Source organism: Theobroma cacao, chromosome 2, assembly GCF_000208745.1.
Source record: "Theobroma cacao cultivar B97-61/B2 chromosome 2, Criollo_cocoa_genome_V2, whole genome shotgun sequence".
Taxonomy (NCBI): domain Eukaryota; kingdom Viridiplantae; phylum Streptophyta; class Magnoliopsida; order Malvales; family Malvaceae; genus Theobroma; species Theobroma cacao.
Genome location: NC_030851.1, coordinates 20455795 through 20469390, shown reverse-complemented (window position 1 = coordinate 20469390; position 13596 = coordinate 20455795).

Here is a 13596-nt window from a genome sequence, read left to right as displayed (position 1 = left end):
AATGAAAGTTCCTGAATATGATATATGATTGAAATGCATGTGAAATTTGGCATGATGAATCTTGAGAAATTCCCATTTTCTTGCAAATTGATCTTTATTGCAGCACCAAATGGATTTTTTGTGCAAATGAGGCCCCTTTTTCACTTAGGTGCCCTGCTTCTTGCTGTAACGAGAATGCTTTCTCGCTGCAGCAGGAAACATTCTGTTTTGGCAGCAGAAAACTCGCTGCAGTGAAAATAAATCTCGCTGCAATGAGAAACTCTCAGGTTTTGATGTAGAACCTTCACTTTGATAAATATTTTGACCATCTTCCCGTTCGAATTGGGAAAAGTGGTAAACATAAAAATTGTAACCCTGCCTCTTAGCTTTCTAATGGTCTAAAAATCAGGTCAATTGAACTTCTGTAACGGATGATATGCTAGAAAAGCTGAAACACATGCAAACTGGTACTATTTCTCACTACAGCGAGAAACATTCTGTCCTACATGCTACTCTATTCTGTTTTTGACATATTTTTCACCCATTTAAGTTCATGGATTGATCATGGGTTTGTGAAACATTATAAGGGTATTAATCAAGGTTTGAAATGAGGGGTTTTTAGTAAGAAATTAAATCAATTGCATTGTTTTTGAAACAAGTGCATCATGATTTCCAAATTCTTCCTATTGATTGCTTGTTCCCTTCTTATGTTTAATCATTGAGTTTCGTACTCACGTTTTTAAACTTTATGTTTTCATATTAGAGGCAGTTGGGACCTAGATTGAGTTGCACACATATGCTCACTTTCTTGGTAGGTACCATGGCATCTCAATAGCCGCATCTTCACTGTGGTCACTCCGCTTGAAGTCAAGAGTCATTTTGTTTTATGAGTACGTTCATGTGATGTAAAATACTAAGATACGTGTCTTAGACGAACTATGTATATTTTAACTGTTAATGCCACCATGAGTTGAAATGTTAACATCATTTTGGGTTTATATTAATGAAATTCTTGATTGTTATAGCCCATTATTAAAGTGATTATAAGTTAGAATTATGAAAGGTGACTTGAGAATAGTTGATGGAATGTTAAGCAAGATTACATAATAGGCTTGCTTGGGCTTGGTGGGCTATGCCCATTGGGCCCATGCTCGGTCATGGCCCGAGAATTTAGGCTGTGATAAAGGACCGATGTGATGACTTACACAAATATAACCCATTAGATTCAAACAAGGCTTTCATTCAACATTCATGTATTCACATCATCATTATTCTATGCATTGCCCATTTAAATGCATCATCACACCTCATGGTAAGCAACCTCATGAAATATGGCTAAAACATATACAAATTCATTTAAGAAAACAATGTCACAAGTATTATTATCATGTATCATTCAAACATATGTCTTAGGCACATCTTGTGCTCAATGTACGCACACCTCAGTGCCCAATTTCATTTATGGCTTCATCACCATAGGCTATACATATATAAATCACTCATCTTGATGTTTAACACAAATAACTTTATCATTAGTATCATAAACAAGTCATTCTCACTTATTTACATAATGAGTCATTATATAACATAAGATAAATCTAGAACTTTACTTGACACACTATGAAGTGTACTACCCAAGGTAGGCTTCAAAGAAAGACACTATCACACTTACCAAGCACAAGCAGAACTACTCTTCCACAGTTGATGAGCCAAGCAAGCTACTAATAACTCTATGATATAGAATTATTTGGACTTAATTTTTATAATAATTTAGCTTAATTCTTGTGGTAATGTATAGAAATTAAATAGGTTTTATTTAATTATTTTAAGTTAGTAATTAGGTGAGTCAATCTAATCTTAGTTAATTTTGTACTTAAATTAGTGTTAATGTGCCTAAGATAAGTTGTTATTGATTTTTTTTGCCTTTGTAGGTGTTTATTGAAGGACTTTTAACGGAAGAATGAGAAAAATTTGAGATGTAGACTTTTATTGCATATATCTCGGTATTTTGATCATAACTCTCTTCACATAACTCCAAATAAGATTATTCTTGTACCATTGGAAAGATAAGAGAAATAACTACAACTTTCATGTTTACCACTTTTCCTAGTTTAGTCTGCAAAATGGTCAAAAACCTTTTCAAATTGAAAGCACTGTAGTTGTCCTAGAGAGATCATGATTTTTGCAAATTACATGGTCAAGGTCGCGGCTCTCGTAGTCTGATGAGAAAATCCTAATTAGAATTGATTTCTTTCTTCACCCAACTTAGCTCAACTTCAAAGCCTTATAAAAGCAACCTTTCAGAGGACTTTTGGATGCACAAAACACAAGATTTAGAGCTGAGATTTAGCCATAAAATCATTAAAAATAAGTCTCATTAGAGCTGAGAAGAAATTGAAGAATTCAAGAAGATTTTGAGTTCAAGATTTCAACTTTCGAAGTTTCTTTATTCTTTTTGTTATTCTTTTATTTTTCTTGGTTTGGTTTCAATGTTTAAACTTTATTTGATGATGATTTGTGAGTTTATGGGGAACTTATTTAATTATCTAAGATTATGATTGAACTTAATACAAGTCTAAATTATTTATCTCTCTTTTGCTTATGTTTTAATGATTTTAAGTTGTTTATTCTATTATGTTCTTAATGTTTCTAATTGCTTAGCCACCAATTAGATTGAATTGGAAACCTAAGTTAAACTTTGACAAAGGAGATTTAAAGTAGACCTTGAATAAAATAGCATATGATTGAATGCACTTAGTTGATTAGGTGGTTTGATTTGCCTACAAGGTAGACATGTTCGAGTTGGATCTAAATGGATTGATGTGTTTGTGTAAAGCATAGATTTAAAAAATTTTCTTTTATAAAGGAAGCAAGCAATCTAGTTATACAAGTAGAAAAACACATCATTCATTTTGCAAGTAACAAAATCATGTCTTAAAAATAAAAATCTATCAAAGTAAGATAAAACATACCTTTTATTTCGAAATTCTTATTTTCAAACACCACCACACCAATGATTGATTTCTCGACCAAACAAGCTTACCACTTATTATCCAACAATGCTTTCAACTTAAACCTTGAGTGGACAAGGTGTGGAATGCTAGACTATAAGATGGCAACCAATTTGTCTCTCTTTTTCTTCTTAAAAATTAATGGTTATTTTAAAAAAGAAAAATTAGCCAAGAATGGGAAAGAGCAAGAAAGGTGCAGCAAAGTTAGGCGGAGAGAAGTGGTTGCTGAGACTTTCTCAAGAGAGATACATTTCTTTTCTTCAAATTTCTTCTCTTTTTATTAAAACTTTTGCCTCAAAGGTTTAATAAAAATCAAATACCGTTGAATCAATCTTGACCGTCCATTTAAAGTTGTAATTGTCATTATTAAAATTAAAGAATAAATAATTTAATTCTTTAATTATCATTTAGAGTTCTTGATAAAATAAAAAAACTTGTCGTTAAATAATAACTCTAATTTTATTATTATCCATCTTCATTCAAAAAGAATTAATAATAAATAAAAGAATGATAGTCAAACATGGAATCTCCTTTTATCATCATAGATATCTAGATTCATTTTGCAAGAATTCTCCTAGTATTATCTTAATTTAAGACAACTCTTTTCTTTAATTAAAACAAAACATGTTATCTTATCTAAATTGAGACAAACGTGTTTTCTTGTCTATATTAAGACAAAACAAATTTTTCTTGTCTAAATTAAGACAAAACATGTTTTCTTGTCTAAATTAAGGCATAACATATTTTATTGTCTAAATTAAGACAAATCATGTTTTCTTGTCTAAATTAAGACAAACATGTAAAAGCTGTCAATTTTGTACACAAATTTAATTAATCAAGTAAACCATACATTCCAACTTAAATAAGTTGAATTTTACAAAGTTAAGTGGGGACTTTATTAGGACATAGATATTTTAAGCTCCAATAAACTTACAATTATTTTTAATCTCATTAAGATAATTCAAACTTATTAACCATGGAATCAAATCCACCATAGATTCATGGTGACTTTTGGATTAACTATACTTGCAAGAAATGATTCAATACTTGATATTAATTATTAGTTTTCCAATTACAAACCTTATATTGTGAACCCTCATAACCATCCAATGACAAAAGGTGAAAGTACTGTTTTACCTTTTACGTCAATTTTGTCCCCCTAGTCTCAGATTTCATCCAATTAGTGATTCTTTACTCTAGATCTAATCTTTTGAGTATCAAGATGTGATGAGTAGCTAATTCAACAATCCACCGGGCCCATATTAATCATCAACTTTCTTGAAATCACTAGAAGTGATGTTAATGCTTTGTACTCCACTGTTTGGATATATGTTCTCGGATGTTCACATCAATTATAATCTCAACATACGGAGCCTAGATCAATGCTTTATAATGATCATGTATATGGTATATCAAAGATTATAAGGAGATAAAATACGAGTCCACCATTCATTACGATTTTGGTTCTACTATAAGCAAATGCATAAGTGTGAGATCAAGATTTATATAATGGTTAAACTTAAATTTGATTCTCACATGATTCCAGTTCATGTTATAGTGTCATTACTCAAAGTCAATCATTCCGATGATTTGAGACTCATCATTCCTTTGAGGTGAATCACATTTGTTTCATTGAAAGTAATCTAGACACTAAAGCCTTAACACAATAAAGTGACTAGGTTTATTCTATGGTTGTGAACAATTTTTAGATTCAATTAAAATACATGTCTTTTATGTTTGACTCTTCATACGAATGTATTTTAATATCTCAATAGAATTATGGTACCTTAATAACCAGATAATGAATGCTTACTTAAAACAAATTCTTCATCTTATTATCAAAATGTACTTTCATTACACATAAATTAAATGAAATTAAACATGAGAATATACCTGTTTTCTAAGGCACCATATTTTCAAATTCTTAACAATCTCCCACTTGCCCTAAAACAAATATGACACATCCCTCATTCCAAGACCTTCTAAGTGACCATCAAAACTATTTTGTGTTAAAGTTTTTGTGAATGGATCGGGTTCTACTTTGTTGGAATTTTCTTCATAATTACTTCTCCACGTTGTATAATCTCTCGAATGAGATGACACTTTCTTTCAATATGTTTTGTTGCATTATGATTCCGTGGTTCTTTTGAGTTAGCCAATGCTCCACTGTTATCACAATAGAGTGTAATGGGCTTGTCAACATCTAGAATTATTTCAAGGTACATAAGGAATTTGTGGAGCTATACAGCTTTTTTTGCTGATTCATAATGTCACGACCCAAATTCCGGGCCATGACCGGTGCATGGGCCCAATGGATGTAGTCCACTAAGCCTAAACAAGCCTATTAATATAACCTTTTCACCGTTCCATTAAAAGTTGCTAAGTCACATTTTATAACTTTGAATCAAAATATTACTAAACATTGCCATCTCATAGTGGCATACCAATCAAAGAGTACATATATTATCTAAACATAATTAATAATTTACATCGGTTTGTCTATACACAACAAAAGAGTACTCGACTTCCAGCGGAGAGACTCGGACGAATGTACAGCTACTGAATGTCGAGACACCTACCAAAGGTCGAATATACAAAGACACTTCGACCTAGTTACCAGCTGTCTCGTGATCTGAAAACATGAAGTTGAAAACGGTCAGTATAAACCTAGTGAGTGAACAAGAAAGGGAACAAGCAAACATTAAGGAATATTTAACGAAATCATGATGCATTCATTTTTCAAAACAATGCAATTTGTTTTAGTTCTTATTAAAACCCCTAATGTAAACTCCACATGAGTAAATCACTTTATGAAAAGGGTCCATGCTCAACAAAGGATTTGGAGAGTGAAAACTTTAATAGCATTCATGCGAATCAGGTTAAATAAACAAGCTGTAGCGAGAATGCATTTCAGCTGTAGCGACACTTGACTTAAATTATCAACTAGCCGAGGGTTTCTCACCAAACCTCCTCATTTTAAACTTAATTCATTTATTCCTTAATGTTGGAAGTTCATGCTCAATTATGGTATCAAACAAATGGAAAATAGGGTAGCAACTGAACCAAATGAAGAGCAAAACAGAAAGTTTTTCGCTGCAGCGAGAAGCTACAGTAACATTCTTGCTGCAGCGAGATTTTCGGCCAGCCTTACCCCTCCAACCCGAGAGTTTCTCGCTGCAGCGAGAAACAGGGCACTAGCGAAAAAAATTCCATTCCCCTCAAGAAAAAGCCATCCTGCTATATTAACAAAATTAACATGAAACACATATAAATTCCCAAAATTCAACCAGTCAAATTCTCACATTTTGCATTACAACCATATACCATATATGTATATATATATATATATATATATATATATCAATCATCATGCACACCCTCCCATCATCATCAGATTATATNATACATATATGTATATATATATATATATATATATATATATCAATCATCATGCACACCCTCCCATCATCATCAGATTATATGCATCGGCTTATGCACACTCCCACTCGCATATAGCCGGGTCAGCATCAACTTATGCGCACTCCCACTCTCACATAGCCAGGTCAGCATCAGCTTATGCACATTCTTACTCGCACATAACCGGGTCAATATCATTACACAACATTATTCATATATATTTATCAACATAATGTAGTAATACACAATCCATAATAGCCACATGTCACACATAGAGACAATTTATCAAAGGTTTGTTCCCAAGGCACCCGTTTTTAAGAAAGATTAAATAAATCATTCACATTCCCAAAACTATTTTTGAAATGCAAGTTCACTCACCGGTATCTTGTTTAACCTTTTGTCGACTCTACTTCTCTAATTGTCTAAATGGAGCGATGGGGCTTTGTTGGAACCTATTATCACATTAGCATCACCATTAATTCAAGCCACACACTTATAAATTCCAAAAGCTTTCTCTTAGCTAGCTTTCAAATTGCCATTTAAATGGGTATCTAAGTTCACTATCTTAATCACTCTAAAGTGAATGAACAACCCCAACTACCAAATCACCCCCAAGTCCAAACACTAATCATTTTCAACATTAAAACTCAATTCTAGTGTACTACTCACCTTGGTAGCTTGTATTTGAAATTCTTCCCAAAAACTTTCAAGCTATTATTAAAGCTTCCTCTTTCTCTCTCTAAAACATCTAACTAGTGAGAGAGAGTATGGAAACAAGATTTTTCAAGGGTTTTAAAGTGAGAAAGTGGAAGAGCACAAAGGTTTATGAAAGAGTGCACCAAAAGCATGAAAAATGGAGCTATTTTGAGGAAGGTTATGGAGCTTTATATTAAGCTTTCACAGAGGTTGGGAAGCAATGTGAAAGAGAAGAAGAAGAAGAAGAAAAGCTGCTGGAGAATGTAGAAGCTACTGAAAGAAAGAGATATTTATAGCCCAAGCTTATCCACTCCACTTAAATTACCAAATTGCCCCTCCACAAATTAGCTTATTCTCTTTCAATCTTTTATGAAATCTTTTACTCTTTTGACACTGGGACAAAGTCCATAATGGTCTAGAAATGCTCGGGTTCATGAAAACTTAAAAATTCTAATCTGAAGTGAAAAATGACCATTTTACCCCTATTGTGAAAATCATAAAAAATTTTGTTTCCTTGTCATTTTACCCTTATTTAATCATTCATTTATTCCTTAGGCCTATTTAGGCCATAATATTATTTAAAACTTACTTTTAGGGGCTTACTAAGAAAATGAAGAAATTACCCCTGATTAGGGATATCACGTGTACTTTTATCTATAAGTCTATAAAGGTCAAGGTGTCACACATAAGCCATAACATACTCTACCTCCATAATAGAGTTTGCAATACAAGATTGCTTTACACTTGTCCAAACTATGGCTCTTTCTCTAATGGTGAAAACAAATCCTGATGTCGATTTCATAGAATTAACATCAGATTGAAAATCTGAATGAGTGGACCTTATTGCTACATGGTCATTTCTGAAATATATATGTATGTAATTCTTCGTTTTATGAATATATTTAAAAATGCACTTGATTGCAATCTAGTGTTCCATGCTTGGGTTTGACTGAAACTGTAGAGCAGATATTTGACCTGGTGCACAACATAGCATACATGAGACTTCCAACAATAAATGCATATGGAATCTGTGTAATGTTTTCAATTTCTTTTGGAGTTTCAAGTGACATTTCCTTGGAAAGTTTGATTCCATGTCTAGGGGGCATAAAACCCTTTTCGGATTCTTGTGTAGCAAACTTGGTCAAAATCTTGTCTATGTAGTATGCTTGAGATAATGCTATCTGTTTATTTTTACAATCCCTTATAAGTTTGATCCTTAGAACATAGCTAGCTTCTCCCAAATACTTTATATTAAATTGTTCGTTCAAACAACTTTTAACTATTGATAACATTCCTACATCATTTTCAATAAATAGAATGTCATCAATATTTTGTTGGAAACCATATGATTTGATAGCAGTATTAAATCTTAAGTTCCAAGAGCTAGATGCTTGCTTAAGTCCATAAATGGACTTATGCAATTCACAAACCTTATGCTTGTGGCCTTTTTTAATAAAACCTTCTAGTTGAGCCATATAAATACGCTTTGCAAAATCCCCATTTAAAAATGTGATCTTAACATCCATTTTTCATATCTCATAATTAAGATGTGCAATTATGGATAAGAGGATCCTGATGATTAAAGCATAGTAACCAAGGAGAAGGTTTCCTCACAATCAATCCCTTTTCTTTAGGTAAAAACCCTGGCCACTAGTCTAGCCTTGAAGATCTCCACCCCCCATCATTTCCTCTTTTTCTCTTGTAAATCCATTTGCACTTTATAGGTTTTATCCCTTCAGGTGGATCTACTAGAATCTTGACTTTGTTGGAATCCATGTAGTCTAACTTAGATTTAATTACTTTATGCCACTCTTCAGCATCTACATCGCTAATAGCTTCCTTAAATGTAATAGAGTCATATTCATGTTCATCTGAGAGTGCAATCATGTTTTCTCCTAGACCCATGTATCTCTCTAGTTGTCTCATAACCTTCCCACTATGTCGAGGCACCACTATTTGATGTTCAGGTTGTGTTTCTGTTTCAACCCTTGAATCAGACTATGTTATGACAGGTTCAAAATTAACTCTTAAATCTTAAGGATTATATGATTCTTCTAAGACAATTTTACTTCTAGGTTTGTGATTACTCATAAATTTTTCTTCTAAGAAAGTGGCATTCAAACTAACGAAAACTTTTTTATCATGAGAACTATAAAGTAAAAACCTCTTGTTCCCTTTAGATACCTTACAAACAAGCACACCTTAGTCTTTGGTTCCATCTTTTTGGACTTAAGCTTTAAAACATGTGCCAAGACACACCTAAGTTTGCAAATGATATATAGATGATTTATGCCCTTCCCTTCGTGTTTTAGGCACAGCCTTAAATAGAGCAAAATTGAGCAAGTACTCCGCAGTGTGCATACAATATCCTCAGAATGAGATTGGAAGGTTAGCATAGGACATCATTGATCTAACCATTTCTAAAAGAGTCCCATTTCTTCTTTCAGTTACACCATTATGTTGAGGTCTTCTTGTGCTAACAAATGGAAATTATCCCATTGTCAGTTAGATATTGCTGAAATTCATTTGATAAATACTCAGCACTCTAATTTGATCGAAGTTGTTTCAATGGCTTGCTTAGTTGCTTTTCAATTTTGACTTTGAATTCTCAAAACTTTTCAAAGGATTCAGTTTTTTAATGCATTAAATAAACAGAGCCATGTCTTGAGTAGTCATCAATAAATGTTATGAAATATTCATGACTGTTAGCTTTAAAATTATTAGAGTTTTGATTATGACAAAATGATCAAATTTGCTTGAACATTATTTGAGTAATCCTTGACAATTTCTTGAAATGATTTAACTCCCATACATTTGTTCTTACATAGACACAAGCTTGACTCTTAAAGTTATTGAACTATATCTATAAGCTTGTATGACTTAGGTGTATGAGTGCTTATGATTCTCATTCATTAAAGTTTGATTTAAAGATTAAAGGAAAATCTTGATGCACTCATTAAGGGGGAGTTTTGAATATCTTGTTTAATGATGATAAAGAAAAAGGAGAGAAGAAAAACTAAGTTAAATAGAGTTTGATAAGTCTTCATGTTTAATTTATGTGTGTGATGCTTAGTTGCTTATGACATTTTGTTGTGATAATTGCTGATGGTTAGGATTTGACATTCTGCTGTGATAATTGTTGATGGTTAGGATTTGGATGCTGATGACTTACTTTTGTTATGTTTTTATGTTATCTTTATTGGCTTGTTAATGACATTTGATTCTAGAATGGATATGGTTTGTTGATAATATGCTGATAATGGTATAAATGGTCATAATATTGATAATATCTTATTACTTATAACTGGCAGCTCTGCAAGCTCGTAAGACAATTCATGAATATGCTCTGTCAAATGCTTGAATCAATGCTTATTATTTTCATTAAGAAATAGATAAAAAATTAACTGACCTGCTAAGTTGGATAACAAAATAACTTGAAATGATCATGCATACATTAAGGGGAAGCACACACTCAAGGGGAGAAATTTCTCATCTAGTGTAGAACAAAAAGAGCTAATAGACACTGTGTTATTAATCAAGGAATGTTTTGTCATCATCCAAAAAAAAAAAGGAAGATTGTTGGCTCCATAAGTTTTTAATGATAATAAAACATTCTCAGTCATTTATATCTAACTCTACTACTTGAGTGTGCAGGACAAAATGTATGTCAATAATAAATTAATAACTCAAATATGAAGATGGCTGGTTCAGAAATAGAGAAGACTTAGTCGACCAAGAAGTAAGTTAGTCGACTTAGAGCCTACTGCCAGAAATCTGGACTTCAAGACAGAAAAAACTTAATCGACTAAGAAGGAAGTTAGTAGACTAAGAGCTCATTGTCAAAAACTGGGATCAAAAGACAGAGACAACTTAGTCGACTAAGAGCTCAGTTAGTTGACTAAGATCATTGTGCCAGAAAATTTGAATTGAGTACTAAAAGACAAAATAACAGCTAGAAACGGTTAGTTTCTGTCTCCAACGGCCAGAATTGATTTTGCAAGTATTTAAAGCCTCTCCAACAGTAAAAAACAAGAGAGAGAAGTTATGCAAAATTATTTTGAGCTTAGAAGACCAAAAACCTTCTCTTTACACTTGTATTTCACTCTCATCCTTTGAAAAAGTGTTTGAGCTTAGCTTTGTACATCTTAGATCAGCTAGGTAATTAATTGTACTTCATCTTTCTTTATTTCTTGATTACTTAGAGTGTGCAAGGCACTCTAAGAGATTTGTTCAAGCTTGGATTGCTTGATTGAGTGTATAGGTTCTAACTTAGCCTTGAAAAGTTAGTTGTTGGGTTTTAGTTGATCCCGTGAAAAACCATTGTTGTAGGTTGTGGTTGAGCCTTTGAAAAACCACTTTGGGTTTTGGTTGAGCTAGTGAAAAACCATTGTGAAAGGTTGTGGTTGAGTCTTTGAAAAACCACTTTGGGTTTTGGTTGATCCCGGTAAAACCATTTTGAAAGGTTTTGGCTAAGCCTGGTAAAAGCCATTGTAAAGCTTTGTGAAAGCTTGTGAATTTCACCGTTCTTAGTGGATTGATTGGAAAATCCTTGGTTGAATAATCAAGGTAGTGGATGTAGGTCTTGGACTGAACCACTCTAAATTTTACTGTGTTATCTATTCTGTTTTTGTTCTTATTTTTATTCCTTCTTTTCACTTGCATTTGTTCCCACTTAGAGCTAATTTTTGAAAGAGCCAAATTGTGCTGTTCACCCCTCTCTAGCACATTTACTTGGAACCAACAATAACCTCCTCTAGCTTGTACGTTCATTGGTCCACACATATTTGTGTGCATCAAGTTTAAAACGTTTGGCATTTTGTTACATTTTGCCTTGAAGGGCCCTTTGGTCATTTTTGCTTCAATACAAGACTCACACATTGGCAAAAGTCCCTCAACCATGTTTGGTAGAGTACCATCCTTTATAAGCCTATTGAGTCTATTTTGACTGATATGACCTTGTCATATCCCATTTCCTAAAGGGATCACGATCGACGTGTGGACCTAGACAAGCATAACCCCGTTAGGCCTAAGCAACCCTCTTACCATAACCTCATTAAACATTCATCATTTCATGTGAAATCATCTTATAACATCAATTGTGTTAAGCCTAGCTTGACAATATGTTTGTTATGCCATTCTTACAAAAGAATGCATGTTTGCTTACTTGGGTACCTTGGAAATCATTAAAGGACGGTATTTTACCAAATGGTACAATTAAGTTGAATTAAGCCTCAAACTAGTCCAAATAAGATTTTAAGATGAAATTAAGAATTTTAAAACCCCAAAATGACTTAAAATGGTGATTCAGAGATTGAAGACCGATTTGGAGTGAAATTGAAATTTTCATGACCTAAGGGCAAAATGGTCATTTTGCCACTCGAGGTTAAAATTGGATTGTTGGAAGAAGTTTTTGATCAAGATTGACTATTTAGATCATAATTTGAGTTTGAGAAGTGAAGAATTTTAATTCTGGCATTTTTTCGAGTACAAGGGTAAAATAGTCATTTTGCCACCCTAGGGGCAAAATTATAATTTTACACCACCCAACACTTGTCCAGCACATGAATTTTACCCAATATTATCATCGATAATTGAAGAAATTTAAGTGGTAGAGAGAGATTGCTTAATGGTTAAGTATGACACATGGACCAATGGAATGGTGACATGTGTCAAATTTTCATCCATTTATTATTTGGCTTAAAAATCAGCATAAAATAAGCCCATTTCTCTTCATTATGGCAGGCCAAAGCAAGAACAAAGGAAGAAAAGAAAGAACAAGAAACCTAGGGTGAAAATTCAAGAGAAAATTGGTGGATTTCAAGTAATCAAGTAATCAAAGGTAAAATTTCTTGATTTTGACTTGTGATCTACCTTTCCCATACATTCTTTTGCATTTTCCATGGTTAAATCACATGATTTCATGATGGATACTCTTGCTGGCTGAACACTTAGAGAGAGGTTTTGATGCTTGATTTGGTTTGATTTCAATGTATTTGAGTGTTTTTAGTTGATTGGTGATGTGGAGCATGAAAATCAAGCAAGAAAAATTCATGTTCTTCCATCACCCATCATTGGCCGAATTCTCCATGTGGAATATTGATGATGATTTTGATTTTATTTCAAGTGATTTGATTAGGAATTAGTGATTTATGGTGTGAGAATCAAGTAGGAAAAATCATAGTATTGATGCACCCACCATGGTCGAATTTTCCATGAGAAAATGTGAGGATGATTTTACCATATTTCAAGTTATTTAATTTGTGTTTGGTGATTTTGAGTATTGGGAAAAAAATAGAATTATTTGGAGTTGAATTGGACATATTGGCCAATTAATCGGGTGATATATCAAATTAGGCCAATACTGTTTTATTTAGGTACATAATTGAATTTATATTGAAGACCATATTTAGATAGTTACTCGAGTATTTCACATCCCATTTCATGCATTAGTATAGAGCCTGAATTGGTTTTATAACAATTTAGCACAAATGTA